This window comes from Poeciliopsis prolifica, unplaced genomic scaffold (assembly GCF_027474105.1).
Source record: "Poeciliopsis prolifica strain line A6 unplaced genomic scaffold, Auburn_PproV2 SCAFFOLD036, whole genome shotgun sequence".
Classification (NCBI taxonomy): Eukaryota; Metazoa; Chordata; class Actinopteri; order Cyprinodontiformes; family Poeciliidae; genus Poeciliopsis; species Poeciliopsis prolifica.
In genome coordinates, this window is record NW_026562411.1 from 4,087,811 (window position 1) to 4,101,710 (window position 13,900).

Sequence of the window (13,900 nt, forward strand, 5' to 3'; positions counted from 1 at the left end):
AATTCAGATTACTATTTGTCTAGTTCTCTTATGTCTGATGTTGTCTCTATTCATTGTTATCTCAGACTTCTTCCTTGTCAGTTATAAATTTATAAATAATCTGATCCAATGAAAGATTGTTTACACCAGCATCAAAACAGATAAATAATATTTCTGCCTAGATGTCATATTGCATGTCTAAAGGCAAATTTGTTGTTAGTGGTAAGAAGTAATGTTCACATTTTAAAAATAGAGAAAAAACATGTAAAATTTTTGGTACAGTGAGTTTCTATTTATCAATGTATATGAGAAATATTTTCTCAATTTGTTTAGGCTCTAGGATTTCAATGTATTACCAAAAAAAGTCAAATGCTGAGAAACAACAGGGGTGGGCGGGGCTTATGCTGAAGCAACCTAATAGCTGCTCTGCAGTTTCACTTTGGCATTTTGTCTGTTGTTATCAACTCAACAAACAGGACTCTAATAATGGGTGACTCTTTTATTATTGCAATAGACTTTGGCACTGCATACAGTGGGTATGCCTATAATATCACTCCCACGGAGGGAGAAATTGATCCCATTTTGAGAATGTGGGGAAAAGAACATGGACTTGAGACCCCAAAGACTCCAACCTGCATTCTTTTTGATGAACATGGAAAATTCCTGAAGTTTGGTTATGAAGCCAAAGCAGCATACATCGTTATGGGAGGAGAAGATGGCAAGAAACATCATTTCTTTGAGAATTTTAAGATGGCTCTATACGGCAAAGTAAGTAAAGACATGTACATTTATATTTTCTAGACATGCTAAATCATATTATGAATTATAATGTTTGCATATGAGCATTGGAAATGATAGCTGCAGGCATGATGTTACTCTGAAAATGTAACTGAAACTTGCTAAATATCACAAATGCCATCTCAACAAATAACACTGCATATGTGAAAAACATATCTTTTTGGACATATACAGAAGGATGAGTTTATATTTCTGAATTTGATTAAATCATTTGTTCTAAATAAACATGCAGCAAGGAAACACGTTAATCAAACCCATTTCATATTTTTTCAGAAACTTACCAGAGAAGTCACCATTAAGGCAGCCAATGGGAAGGAAATGACGGCCCTGAAGGTTTTTGCAGAAGCTCTGAGATTCCTGAAAGATGATGCTCTGAAAACCATCAGTGACCATGCAGCAAATATGGAGCTCATTGCCTCTGACTTCACCTGGGTCCTGACTGTTCCTGCTATCTGGGATGAGTCAGCTAAACAGTTCATGAGAGAAGCTGCAATACAGGTCCATATTTTTAGAAATTCCTGCATCTCTCAAATGTTCAGGAAGATGAAACTGTTTTTCTCTTCCAGGCAGGTATTGTCACAGAAAAAACTGAGGACAAACTGGTCATTGCATTGGAACCAGAAGCAGCTTCAGTCTGGTGTAAAAAGCTTCCAGCTGAAGGTTTCATTACACCAAACCACAGCAAAGACTCTCTGGATCAGTCTCCAGGAACTAAATACATTGTTGTTGACTGTGGAGGTACAGTGACACAATTTATTATTAAGGGTTCAATGTTTGTAAATGAGCGTATGAGTACAGTACAGCTAAAAAACATATATATATATATATATATATATATATATATATATATATATATATATATATATATATATATATATATATATTTAGAAATCATTTTACAGCAACTTCTGAAAGTATTTAAACTTCTTCCCTCTGTTTCAGGTGGAACCATTGACATCACTGTTCATGAAATTCTGAAAGGAGGAACCTTAAAGGAGCTGCACAAAGCATCTGGAAATGACCAGGGAGGACAAACTGTAGACAGAAAATATAAGCTTTTTCTCAGAGAGATATTCACTGATGGAGTCTGGGATGAATATGAACAAAATAATCCCAGTGAGGTTCAGAAATTGATGTATGATTTTACCCGTCTTAAACAGGTAGATGACGATATTCAGATTTCCTGTCCATTTAAACTGGGAAAGCTGGCTGAGAAAAAGAAAGTTATAGAAAAGTTCTTTGAGTCAGTGGAAGGAGTGACCTGGGATGATGGCTCAATCAAAATTTCAAAGAGAAACTGAGATCTTTCTTTGAAGAGAGTCTGCAGGGCATCACAAAGAGTCTCAATGAAATCTTTAAGCAAGATTACAAAATTGAGTTTATTCTACTAGTAGGAGGATACGCTGGAAGTAAAATCCTGCGTCAATGCATCACTGATCAGTTTGCCAATAAATGTAAAGTTTTGTGTCCACACAGAGCTCAGGAGGCGATTGTAAAGGGAGCTGTACAGTTTGGAAAAAACCCAGAGGTGGTGGCTTCTCGAAAAAGTGCCTTCACTTATGGGATGTGTGTCTCTGAGAAATTTGATAAGTCGAAGCATAAGGCTGAAAAGAAATTTATGGCGGACGGTCAAGAGATGTGTGATGATATTTTCATGACATTTGTGTCCAAAGATGATGATGTTGGTTGTGATGAGGTCGTAGAGCACACCTTGAATCCTACTACAGCAGATCAAGAAGTAATGAGTTTCACATTTTTCCGCACACACAGAAAAAATGTGAAGTATGTCGATGAGTGGGGAGTAAAGGAAGTTGCTTCATTTGAAGTAGAAATGCCGATTACCTCAAGTGGAAGAAAACGTCAGGTCCTGATGAAACTGAAGTTTGGTTCAACACAGATAACAGCAACAGCCACTGATGTCACCTCCAAAAAAACAAAATCGATTAAAATTGACTTCATGACCAAATAATAAGAATAGAACTACAGAGTTTAGTAATTTAAAATAATTATAATAATCATTTATTTTGCTTTTGATTACATCTTAGCTTTATTTTTTTGTTGAAAGCATTATCCACTATATTTTTTCAAATAATTTCTAAATCAAAAATATTAATAGTTTGAGAAACATTGGAATATCTCCAATGTTTTTTCAAACATTGGAGATATTCAAGAGCTTTGCAGAAGAATTCAAATAAAACTCCCAGTGTATTTTCCTTCATCTCTAATCATTGTATTTTGCTGAATACAGATTAATTTGGGGTTTTCAGGAAACATATTTTGGAAAACTGAATTGTTCTGTTGTTTTATTGTCTCCTTTGTAAATTTGTTGAAACTAAATGTTCAGATGAAGCTATATCCTTTTTAGTTCACGATTACAGTCGTGAACTGTAATCGGGCTTATCTTTTACATTGCAGCATCCTTAGTGGGTTATTATCTGACTGCAGTCAATCTTTCTAAGGTTGGATATGTGTTTATCAAAGATGTGACAAATATTAATCTGAATCCAAAATATAGCAACAATCAAACTCATTATTTATGATTTAAGGATTCATGTATGTTCTACTATATAATTCTGTAAAACTTTAATAAAGACCATTAAGTTTCTAGATCACTGCTGACTGTTATGTGGTTAATTATTTAATTTTATTTCTACAGCACCAACAGAAAAAAAGTGACTTTTCAAGACAGTCAAGTTCCATTCATTTTCAGTTATACGGAATTCAGTTTTGTCAAACAAATTATGTCATTTCACAAATTACAGGCCTGTAATTCGCGAAATGATGTCTATTCCCAGATTTATATAGTGGGATGACTTTTCCAATTTTCATTTTTGGTAGAAAGATACCAGTTAGAATTGAAAGATTGCTGATATATGTTAGCGGCTGGCTAATTCCCATAATCACCTTCTTTATTATTATAATGTCAATACTCTTATTTTTATATTTATTTACTTTATCTATAATTTCTTTTTCTTCCACTGCTGCGACAAACATAGAATCTGGATTTCTACTAACTAATGTGTCATTTAGTGTTTAATATACTATGGGCTGCAGGATTTTGTCAGTCAATTTACCCTCCACACTGACATATTTTGTCTATTTTGAACTATCTCCTCTACGCTAATAAGGTTTTTATTAATATTTGTAAAGTGTTGAGGAAAGCTAGTATGCCTGGAGATTTTTCTAATGACACTCTTTAAAATATTCCAGATACCTTTAATGTTGTTTTTATTTCTACCCAACTGTTGCTATAATAATCTTGTTTTGCTGTCCGTAAAATAGCAGTTAATTTATTCTTATATTTCTTATATTTATTTTCTGCCTCAATTGATCTATGCTTTATGAAGTCTCTGTATAGTTTGTTCTTTGTTTTTAAAGGCATTTTCCAGTTGTTTAGTGATCCATGGAGTTTCTGAATATTTATTTTTATGAATAAACTTTGTATTGGGACAGTGTTTATCTTATAATGATTTAAAAATATTCAGAAAATTATCATATGCTTTATCCATGTGCTTTTCTTTCAATACAGGCTCTCAGTTTTGTTTAGATAATTCATCTTTAAATGCTTTTACACATTTTTCAGTTCTTAGTCTTTTAGAAAGTGGATTACTCTTACTTTTATCTTTCAAGTGGCTGCTGTTGCAAACAACAAAACAGGTAAATGATCACCAATATCATGAACTAATAATCCACTGATTGTATTGTTATGTATTAAATGTGTAATTATGTATCTATTAATGTAGTGCTGTTAGATGTGATTCTGCTAGGTCTTGTAATTTGAAGGAAAAGCCTCACATTGCCTATAGTACTCATAAACTTTTCAGTCAATTTGTGATTGTTTACATTTAGCAGATCAATATTAAGGTCCCTACAGATAAAATAGTTCTTTGGAGTTGTAGTTGTGTAGGTTTTCTCAAACCATTCTGTAAAAGAGGTCCATATTAGAACCAGGAGCCTCGTAAATACAGCTTATTTTTATTTTTATTTTTTTTCCATATATATTTAAACTGTTATACACTCAAAATTATCTTTAACAACATTAGTCATGTTTTCAATTTTATTATATGTCCACATACACAGCTACTCCTGCACCAGTCTTCCCGCTCTATTAATATAGCTGAATTCATAACCATCTAATTCAAAATCAGCTGCCTTCTCAGAATTAAGCAAGATTTCAGAAATAGTTATGGCAGTAAAAGGTTGATTAAACAGGCTTAAACAGTCTTTGATGTGGTTAAAATGTGCTTCTATTGTTGAAATGTATAATGGAAAATTTATTGTCTGCTTTAACTGTCGAGTTGATTTGCTGAGTCGAGTAGTAGCTATAATTGTTCACAATGTTATAGAAGAAGTTATTTTCTGGATCCAAATCCTTTTACTTGTCTTGACTTTTCTATTCAGTGATGTCAAATGTTTTCAATTCCAGGTAATCAACATTAGATAGAGGTATTGATGTTATGTCCATAGTTGATGAAGACGAAGTATTATTTAATTGAGCCATGGTGATTGTGTGTCATGTGCGACCACCTGGGTTCCCAATCGTCATTCATTCAGTTGTATTTATCCAGTTCAGCGATTTGCCGAACAACAGAACCTTTGCCTCCTCCAGAGCTCCATCCAGTTAATTAAAGACCTTACAATTTATTGTCCATATTGGTTGAATCTTTTTCTGCTTTCTCAGAAACCGGGCCTTTCTGACAATATGAGCACTTGACCATACCTCTTGGTCCAGAGCTCATTAATAAATACGTCAGATCCTTTCAGCATTCTGCCTTGTTTTAACAAAGCAAACTTGTATTTCCTCAATGTGAATATCATGATAATAGCAGGTTTGTCCACTTTTCCCCTTCTCGGAAGCAGGTGGCATGCACAGTGTCACAGTCCACCTCTGTCCCCTTGGTCCGGAGGAAAGAAGCCACCTGTTTCTCTGTGGACTCAAGCACTTCAACTGATGGTTCACCAGCAGGACTGCGTGCAGCCCCTCATTGGCATACCAACAAGGCTTGACTCTAAGTCCAGTGATGATCAGTGACTTGGTTCTTCAACACACTTTGTACTTCTCCTCATTAAGAAGAGCACTTCTTTTATCAGGTCCAAAATGTTTTTTCAGCCGTAGAGCTGCCACTTCCACAGAAAGAAAGTCCAAGGATTTCTTAATAACATCAAGATCCTCCAATGGTTGCGTCTTTTTAGGCCCCGTTCTCTTACAATTTCACTTTTAGTCTTGATGTTTTGCCTGTACAGTAGCATGTGGATCAGGGTGCGGTAGAAGCCGGTGGTCTGCGGGTAGAGGGCCAGAACCACCTGGTCCAGCCTCTGCCCGAAAGTCCCGACAATCCTGAAGAATGGAACAGACTCCTTGTGGAAGACCCACTCCAGACAAGCTAAAGCTTTAGCCGCTAACAATGGACCAATACCATAGCAAACTGTGGGCTTAGATCAGGATGTCTGCGTTCAGTCCCCGCTTTGTGTGAGGAGACTATCAACCCCTGCAGAACATCCAAACAGAGCATTCCTGCTCAGCTGTGTTGAAATGTTTATCATAAAACTGAAACAATGAATTGAGACTGAATAGAAGAATTTCAAACAAAAACTGAATACACGAAAGGATGCAGTGTGAAAAACAAAGTTTTAACTGCTTAGACAGAATAACCCCATCTGCTTTATACAGGACAAGCCTCTCTTGGGTTTAAGCTTGTTCCGTTCTTTATATTGATATATATATATATATATATATATATATATATATATATATATATATATATATATATATATATATATATATATATATATATATATATATATATATATATATATATATATGCTTATATATAAGCATATATATATATATATATATATATATATATATATATATATATATATATATATATACATTTGGTCACAAAGAGGGGAAGGTCATCCATATAGAAGGGGTCTCACTCCCAGAAGGAACAATAGCAGACATAGAGGACAGTTACAAGTACCTAGGTATACCACAAGCAAATGGCAACCTCGATGAGGTCACAAGGAAAGGAGCCACAGCTAAATACCTCCAACGAATAAGGCAAGTCCTGAGAAGCCAGCTCAATGGCAAAAGAACAAAATCCGTGCGATAAACAGCTATGCCTTGCCAGTAATCAGATACCCTGCTGGAATAATTAGCTGGCCAAAGGAGGAGATAAAAGCCACAGATATTAAGACCAGAAAGCTACTAACCATGCATGGAGGGTTCCATCCCAAATCCAGCACCCTGAGACTGTACACGAGCCGCAAGGAAGGCAGAGGACTAGTGAGTGTGAGAACCACTGTCCAGGACGAAACAACTAAGATCCATAAATACATCAGGGACAAAGCCTCAACAGACAATGTGCTCAGTGAATGTCTCAGACAACAGGGAACGGAGGTTGAGGTGCCAGAGATACCATCATGGGAGGACAAACCCCTACATGGGATGTACCACCAGCAAATAACCCAAGTGGCTGATATCAGCAAATCCTACCAATGGCTGGAAAAAGCTGGACTCAAGGACAGCACAGAGGCCCTCATCCTGGCAGCCCAGGAACAGGCCCTAAACACCAGAGCAATAGAGGCCCAGATCTACCACACCAGACAAGACCCAAGGTGTAGGTTGTGCAAGGAGGCCCCTGAGACAGTCCAGCACATCACAGCAGGGTGCAAGATACTGGCAGGGAAAGCGTACATGGAGCGACATAACCAAGTGGCAGGCATAGTGTACAGAAACATCTGTGCAGAATATGGACTGGAAACCCCGAGATCAAAGTGGGAAACACCCCCAAAGGTGGTGGAGAACGCCAGAGCTAAGATCCTGTGGGACTTCCAGATCCAGACAGACAAAATGGTAATGGCGAACCAACCAGACATTGTCGTAGTGCATAAACATCAGAGGAAAGCCGTTGTGGTAGATGTAGCAATACCAAGTGATTGCAACATCAGGAAAAAGGAGCACGAGAAACTAGAGAAATACCAGGGCCTCAGGGAGGAACTGGAGAGGGCCTGGAAGGTGAAGACCACAGTGGTGCCTGTGGTCATCGGGGCCCTCGGGGCAGTAACCCCCAAACTGGAGCAGTGGCTACAACAGATCCCAGGAACAACATCAGACATCTCAGTCCAGAAATGTGCAGTCCTTGGCACAGCCAAGATACTGCGCAGAACCCTCAAGCTCCCAGGCCTCTGGTAGAGGACCCGAGCTCAGAGGATAAGAACCACCCGCGGTGGGTGAGAAGGGAATTTTTAACTTTATATATATATATATATATATATATATATATATATATATATATATATATATATATATATATATATATATATATATATATATATATATATATATATATATATATATATATATAACATATAAAACAATTGCTAGTGAAGAAGAGATTGTTTTTCACAAAAAGATTTGTGCTTTTTATAAGATGAAAATGCCATTTGAGATAAAAATGACATCTGTACTTTCAATATGCTATCTTTGGTTAAATGGCCTTTCTTTGCCCCATTCTGCAGTAAGTAGCTCTGTCTATCTATGTTTTTAATATGTAAACACCATCCCATGTGATTTGTTTACAACAAACATTTTAGTTTTCCTCAACAACTCACCATCCCATATGCAATTATTTCCTGCTTTTTACCTCAGATGACGATGGTCAGATTATATTTGCTTAAACATTCTGTGTGTTGAATTATTGGAACTTGCTTTATTGTCAGTGATGATACAAAAAGTAATTAGTTTGTAATTAGTTTCATGGATGCCTGAAAACTGGAGTGAATGGAGCAACTGCTCCCCCTTTTTTGGGGACTGCAAATTCTGTATTGTAAAAAAGCATTCTGATCATGTCCTGCTATCCAAAAAGGAGCAAAGTCTCTGTCTTTTACTTACAATTTAACAATATTTTAAAATTACCTGGCACAAATTTCTTAGAAATATTTGTAAAAATTTAGATCCACCCTTCTATTTAATAAAGCATTTGAGTATTCACACAGAAAAGGATTCTCCTATATATGAGATGTGATAGGTATTTTCTCAACCTACATAAAAAGAGAACCACAGACAATGTTTATGAGATTTCTATTAAGCTTTTTGCAAAAGGGGAAGACAAAGAACAGTTCTCTATGTGTTCTGACTCTCAGCAGTAGAACATGTCTTTTTTATTAGCACAAAGCAAAGTAGAAGTGCAAGTAATGTGGGGAGTAGTAAATCAAAAAAGGGGGCCATTCTGATTAGAAGGAAGGAGGAGCACCGGAACTAACATCCTGCACACAGGTAGTTTCACAAGTAAGGGGTAGATAGGAAAACAGCTACAAGGTTAAGAAAAAGCAAGCTTTGGCTTTCACACAGTTTCACAAATTCACTAAAACTTTAAATGAAAAACAAACTAGTAAAACTACTAATATAAGAATGATAAGAAACTTACTAATTCTATCAAGATGTAAAAGGTATTAATAGATTAATCAAATCAAAGTATTTCATAAATGTTGTTTTGACAGTTTCTGCCATGGAAAAGAATGTAATCTTTTCTCATATCTTTTTGTAGAGTATCAAAATGATCTACAAATGTACTATCATTAAGTCAAACTCACAGCTTCCTGTTTCTCTGGCTTTGTAACAGATTAAAATCTTGCAGTTTATCACATCATGTGGTGCTGATGGTGTGGTATAGACCTTGATTTTATCTTTGTATTTTCTTTGTCTGCCTCCCCTGTTTTTTTCCAGGTCAAGGTTTTGTAAGAACGTTTGACTCTTAAAGCAGATACTGTATGGACACAAGAATTTTATCACATCAAACATCAACAGTTTTACAGCTAAGATGCAGACTATTGATGTCATGTAAAACTGTGGCTCTTTCATCTATATGTGTGACGAACACTGAAACTGAGATTATCTCACGTAGAGACAAGGGAAGATTTTATGATACAATTTTCAGTGAGATATGGTCACTTCCCTGTACAACAGTTATTGATGCATTCCACTCATTTATTTTCATCTAAGTGAAACAATCATTTACCGCCATATTTTTCATTATCAAATAAAACAACGTAGCTTCGTCAAAGTTTGTGCACTGCCTGAAGATTTGAATTAGACATTTAAAAAACCCAAAAATCCTGCATCATTGTATTTCTCAGGTTACAGAGACACTGTAATGTCTAAATAAAAACAAATACATTTCAGAAAATAAAGCTCAACATTGTACTTTGTAATTAGTTACATTGGTCGATGTCAAATTATTATGTTCATAATATTTCAATAATTTTAGTCTGTAACTTTGTCCTCTAAGTTTGAGATCCCAATATACATGCTATTCTCATGGATGCCTGAAAACTGGAGTGAATGGAGCAACTGCTCCCCCATTTTTGGGGACTGCAAATGTATGATTCTGTATTGTAAGAAAGCATTCTGAACACGTCCTTCTATCCAAAAAGGAGCAAAGTCTCTGTCTTTTACTTATGATTTAACAATACTTCAAAACTACCTGGCACAAATTTCTATTAGAAATAATTGTAAAAATTTAGATCCATCCTTCCATTTAATAAAACATTTTAACAATCACACAGAAAAGGATTTTCCTATATATCAGATGTAAAAGGTATTGATAGATTAATCAAATCAAAGTATTTCATAAATGTTGTTTTGACAGTTTCTGCCACGGAAAAGAATGTAATCTTTTCTCATATCTTTTTGTAGAGTATCAAAATGATCTACAAATGTACTATCATTAAGTCAAACTCACAGCTTCCAGTTTGTCTGGCTTTGTAACAGATTAAAATCTTGCAGTTTATCACATCATGTGGTGCTGATGGACTGGTATAGACCTTGATTTTATCGTTGCATTTACTCTGTTTACATGTCTCCAGTGTTTTGATTTTTTCCAGAACATGATTTTATGAAAAATTACAACTCGTAAAGCAGACACTGAATGGACAAAGGGATCTTATCACATCAAACAATGACAGTTTTACAACCAAAATGCAGATTGTTGATGCCATGTAAAAGTACAACACTTTCAGGTATTAAAAACACTGAAACTCAACTTATTTCTGAGATACAAACAAGTGAATCTTATATGTCAATTTTCAGTTAAGCATCCTCACTTCCCTGATGAAAAGTAAATTAATTCCTGCATTCCTCTCATTTATTTACATGTAATTGAAAGAATCATTGATCAACATATGTTTTTTGTGCTATTAAACACATAACAATCTAGGCTTCTGCACTGCCTGAAGATATGAATTAGCCATTTTATAAGAGTTTGCGTTCCCATTTTCTGCAGATGTAAACATATATTTCTGCATTGCTCCAAATCATTCTGATCACTTCATTCTGTTCAACAAAGGGGCAAAGTTTCTGTTAATTACTGTTGTGCATTTTTAAAAACTACTAAACAAACTTTTTATTAGAAATAATTGCTAAAGTTTAGTCCACTCATCCTTCACCTCACAGCTAATTTCTTCTATATCACTATATAAAAGTTGCATTGTCTCAACATGACCTCTACTCACACATGACAACAGTGGACAGAAAGAGTAAAAATCATGTTTTTAAGTGCCGTAACAGTCTTACATCTCTTTAACTTACTTTAAATCAGTTAAAATACAGTGGAAGTCTTTTCATTGCTTTGTTGGTGTTGTAGTGTGTTCTGATTTGTAACCAAAGTGCACAGACCTAGAAGAACCTGTTGCTCCTCAACAGTCATAGAAACAGCCTCCTGTCAACTGTTTTCTAACTACATCTAGCCAAAGAGCTCTCCAAAATGGGGTTATAAATAGCTTAACACTGATGGGAAAACAAAAAAGAAAGAATATAAAAGTTTGTACCTAGGATCTCTGGGTTACTCCCACACAGTTTTAGTAGTTTAATAATTTAATTCAATAATTTAATATTTTTATGACAAAGGGAAGACTGATTCAAAAGAGAGACATACTAAAGAGGTGTTTCTTGGACTTGAGATTTTAGGAATACTGTATGATTTCTTGATATGAAACCTTTTGTAAAAAGTGTTTACAAAAATTCACTTTTGAACTTTGCCATATTTCCCAAACATATTTCATTGGAATTTTATGTGAAACCAAACATTTAGTGTTTGTGAAGTGCTTTGTATTGTATCACTACTTAATACAAAGTAGCAAGAAAAATATTCATGATTCAAAGCATTTTGTTTTAAATGTAAAAACTGAAAAGTGCGGTGTGCAAAAGTATTTATTCTCCTTCTCTCTGAGTGCTCCTGTAGGCTGTCATCTTGCCAGATGACGGCCTGAATAGAGTTCACTTGTATATAACTCAGTACAAATAAAGATCCTCTGTGACATCTTAGAGCACATGTGTCAAACTCAAGGCCCGGGGGCAAAATCCGGCCCGCCGTAGCTTTTAATGTGGCCCTCCACAGACTAATCTAAACACTAAGTGTGATTAAATATCATATTATCAATCATATCAATGCAGTTTTTATCTGTTTACTGCCAATTTATATCAATCAGTCCCTCCAGTTTCTTGAGAATTTAGTTGATGTATGATTATAGTCCATGATTTATACAGCGAGTAAATAAACAGTCACATTTATTATTAGTTCCTGAAGGGACTGAAAAGATCTTCAATAATATTATGTAATTTTAAGAATTCATTCACATATTAACAGTTTGTGAACAGGTTTTATCAACACATTCTGGCTCAACCGGCCCTTTAAGAGCCTTCATGATCTTGATTTGGCCCAAAACGAAAAGGAGTTTGACACACCTGCCTTAGAGGTTAGTTTAAAGAATACTGGGGCGCAAACTGCATCATGAAGTCCAAGAAACACACCAGACAGGTCAGGTATAAAGCTATGGAGAGGATTAACACAGGCTTAGGCTATGAACATGTTCCTCAAGCTCTGAACATCTGATTGTTAAATCCATCATCCAGAACTGGATAGAGTAGGTGTGATGATTGAATGAATTGTGTATGTCCACTAGATGGCAGTCACGAATATAGGTGATTGCATAAATGTAAAGAATAGGACAACAGAAGGAGAGTCATTAGTGAGACACTTAGGTGTGTAACCTGTGTGAGCAAACGAGCTAGAGTGACTTTAATAAAAGTATCTAAGCAGAGCACAATGTCTGATTTATATCAAACATGAATAGAACAGTAGGGACAACTGTAAATGTATGAAGATAAGGAGATAACTGACTAGAGAACTGACATAAATAAGAAAACATACCCATTCAAATAAAAGTAACTGTACTTAGATAAAAGTAAATGAACTAAGATAATAATTTTCCTAACAAATAATAATCAAGCAGATTAAAATAGACAAAGTAAACAAAAGTCTTTCACACATTGTTGTAATAATTTTTGTAACAAAGTCAATAAAGCACCTGGTAAATGTTTTGTTCACTCAGTTATACATACATGATGCATAAAATAATAATTTTGCTAGAATGAAATGGTCAGAATATGTTTGTAAAATGTTATTGTAGCTTCAAATTTTAAATACAAATCCTGGAAATATCAACTTACATTCAGTGGTAGGGTTTCTGAAAGGCTAATATAGCTAATTAATCATCAATTAAAGAAATACAAAAATACCCATGATCAAATTAACATCTAATCAAACCTGAAACCTTCTGAATATTTTGATTATAAACCACCTTTAGCCTCAGTTCATCTATAATGACTTGATTTGTCTGTAGATGGCGCCAGCAACTCATAGTCCACAGATAAACTGAAGCTCCTGTTGGTACCTGCAGAGGGCGCAATGAGCTCATTCTGGACAGGAAAACACAGAGAATAAAAGTATTTAGAATAAATGTATTTAGAGATAAGTGAAGATTTATGTTTGTTCCTGAAAGAGTGATCAGCTCCACATTAAAAATGAAATACAGTTACATTTATAGAATAACTTTTCAATAAACAGACATAAGAATCAGTAGCTAAGAGTTTTAAAAAGGCAATACAAAAGAATTGTATTAAAGCCATTTTAAGTATTATCAATGAATACAATCCATTTCAATAATTTAAGAAAACAAGGCCGGCAGAAAGATTCACTTTAGGATTAGGGTACATATCAGGATTTGACTTTGTATGTGAATCAGGGGATTTTAATATCTATTTCTATCCTCTACATTAGGG

At 35.1% G+C, this 13,900-nt stretch overlaps 1 pseudogene; it reads left to right on the forward strand.

The window, feature by feature from the left end:
- The first annotated feature begins 443 nt into the window (after positions 1–443).
- Positions 444–3,365, forward strand: LOC129374550 (heat shock 70 kDa protein 12A-like; annotated as a pseudogene).
- The last annotated feature ends 10,535 nt before the right edge of the window (positions 3,366–13,900 follow it).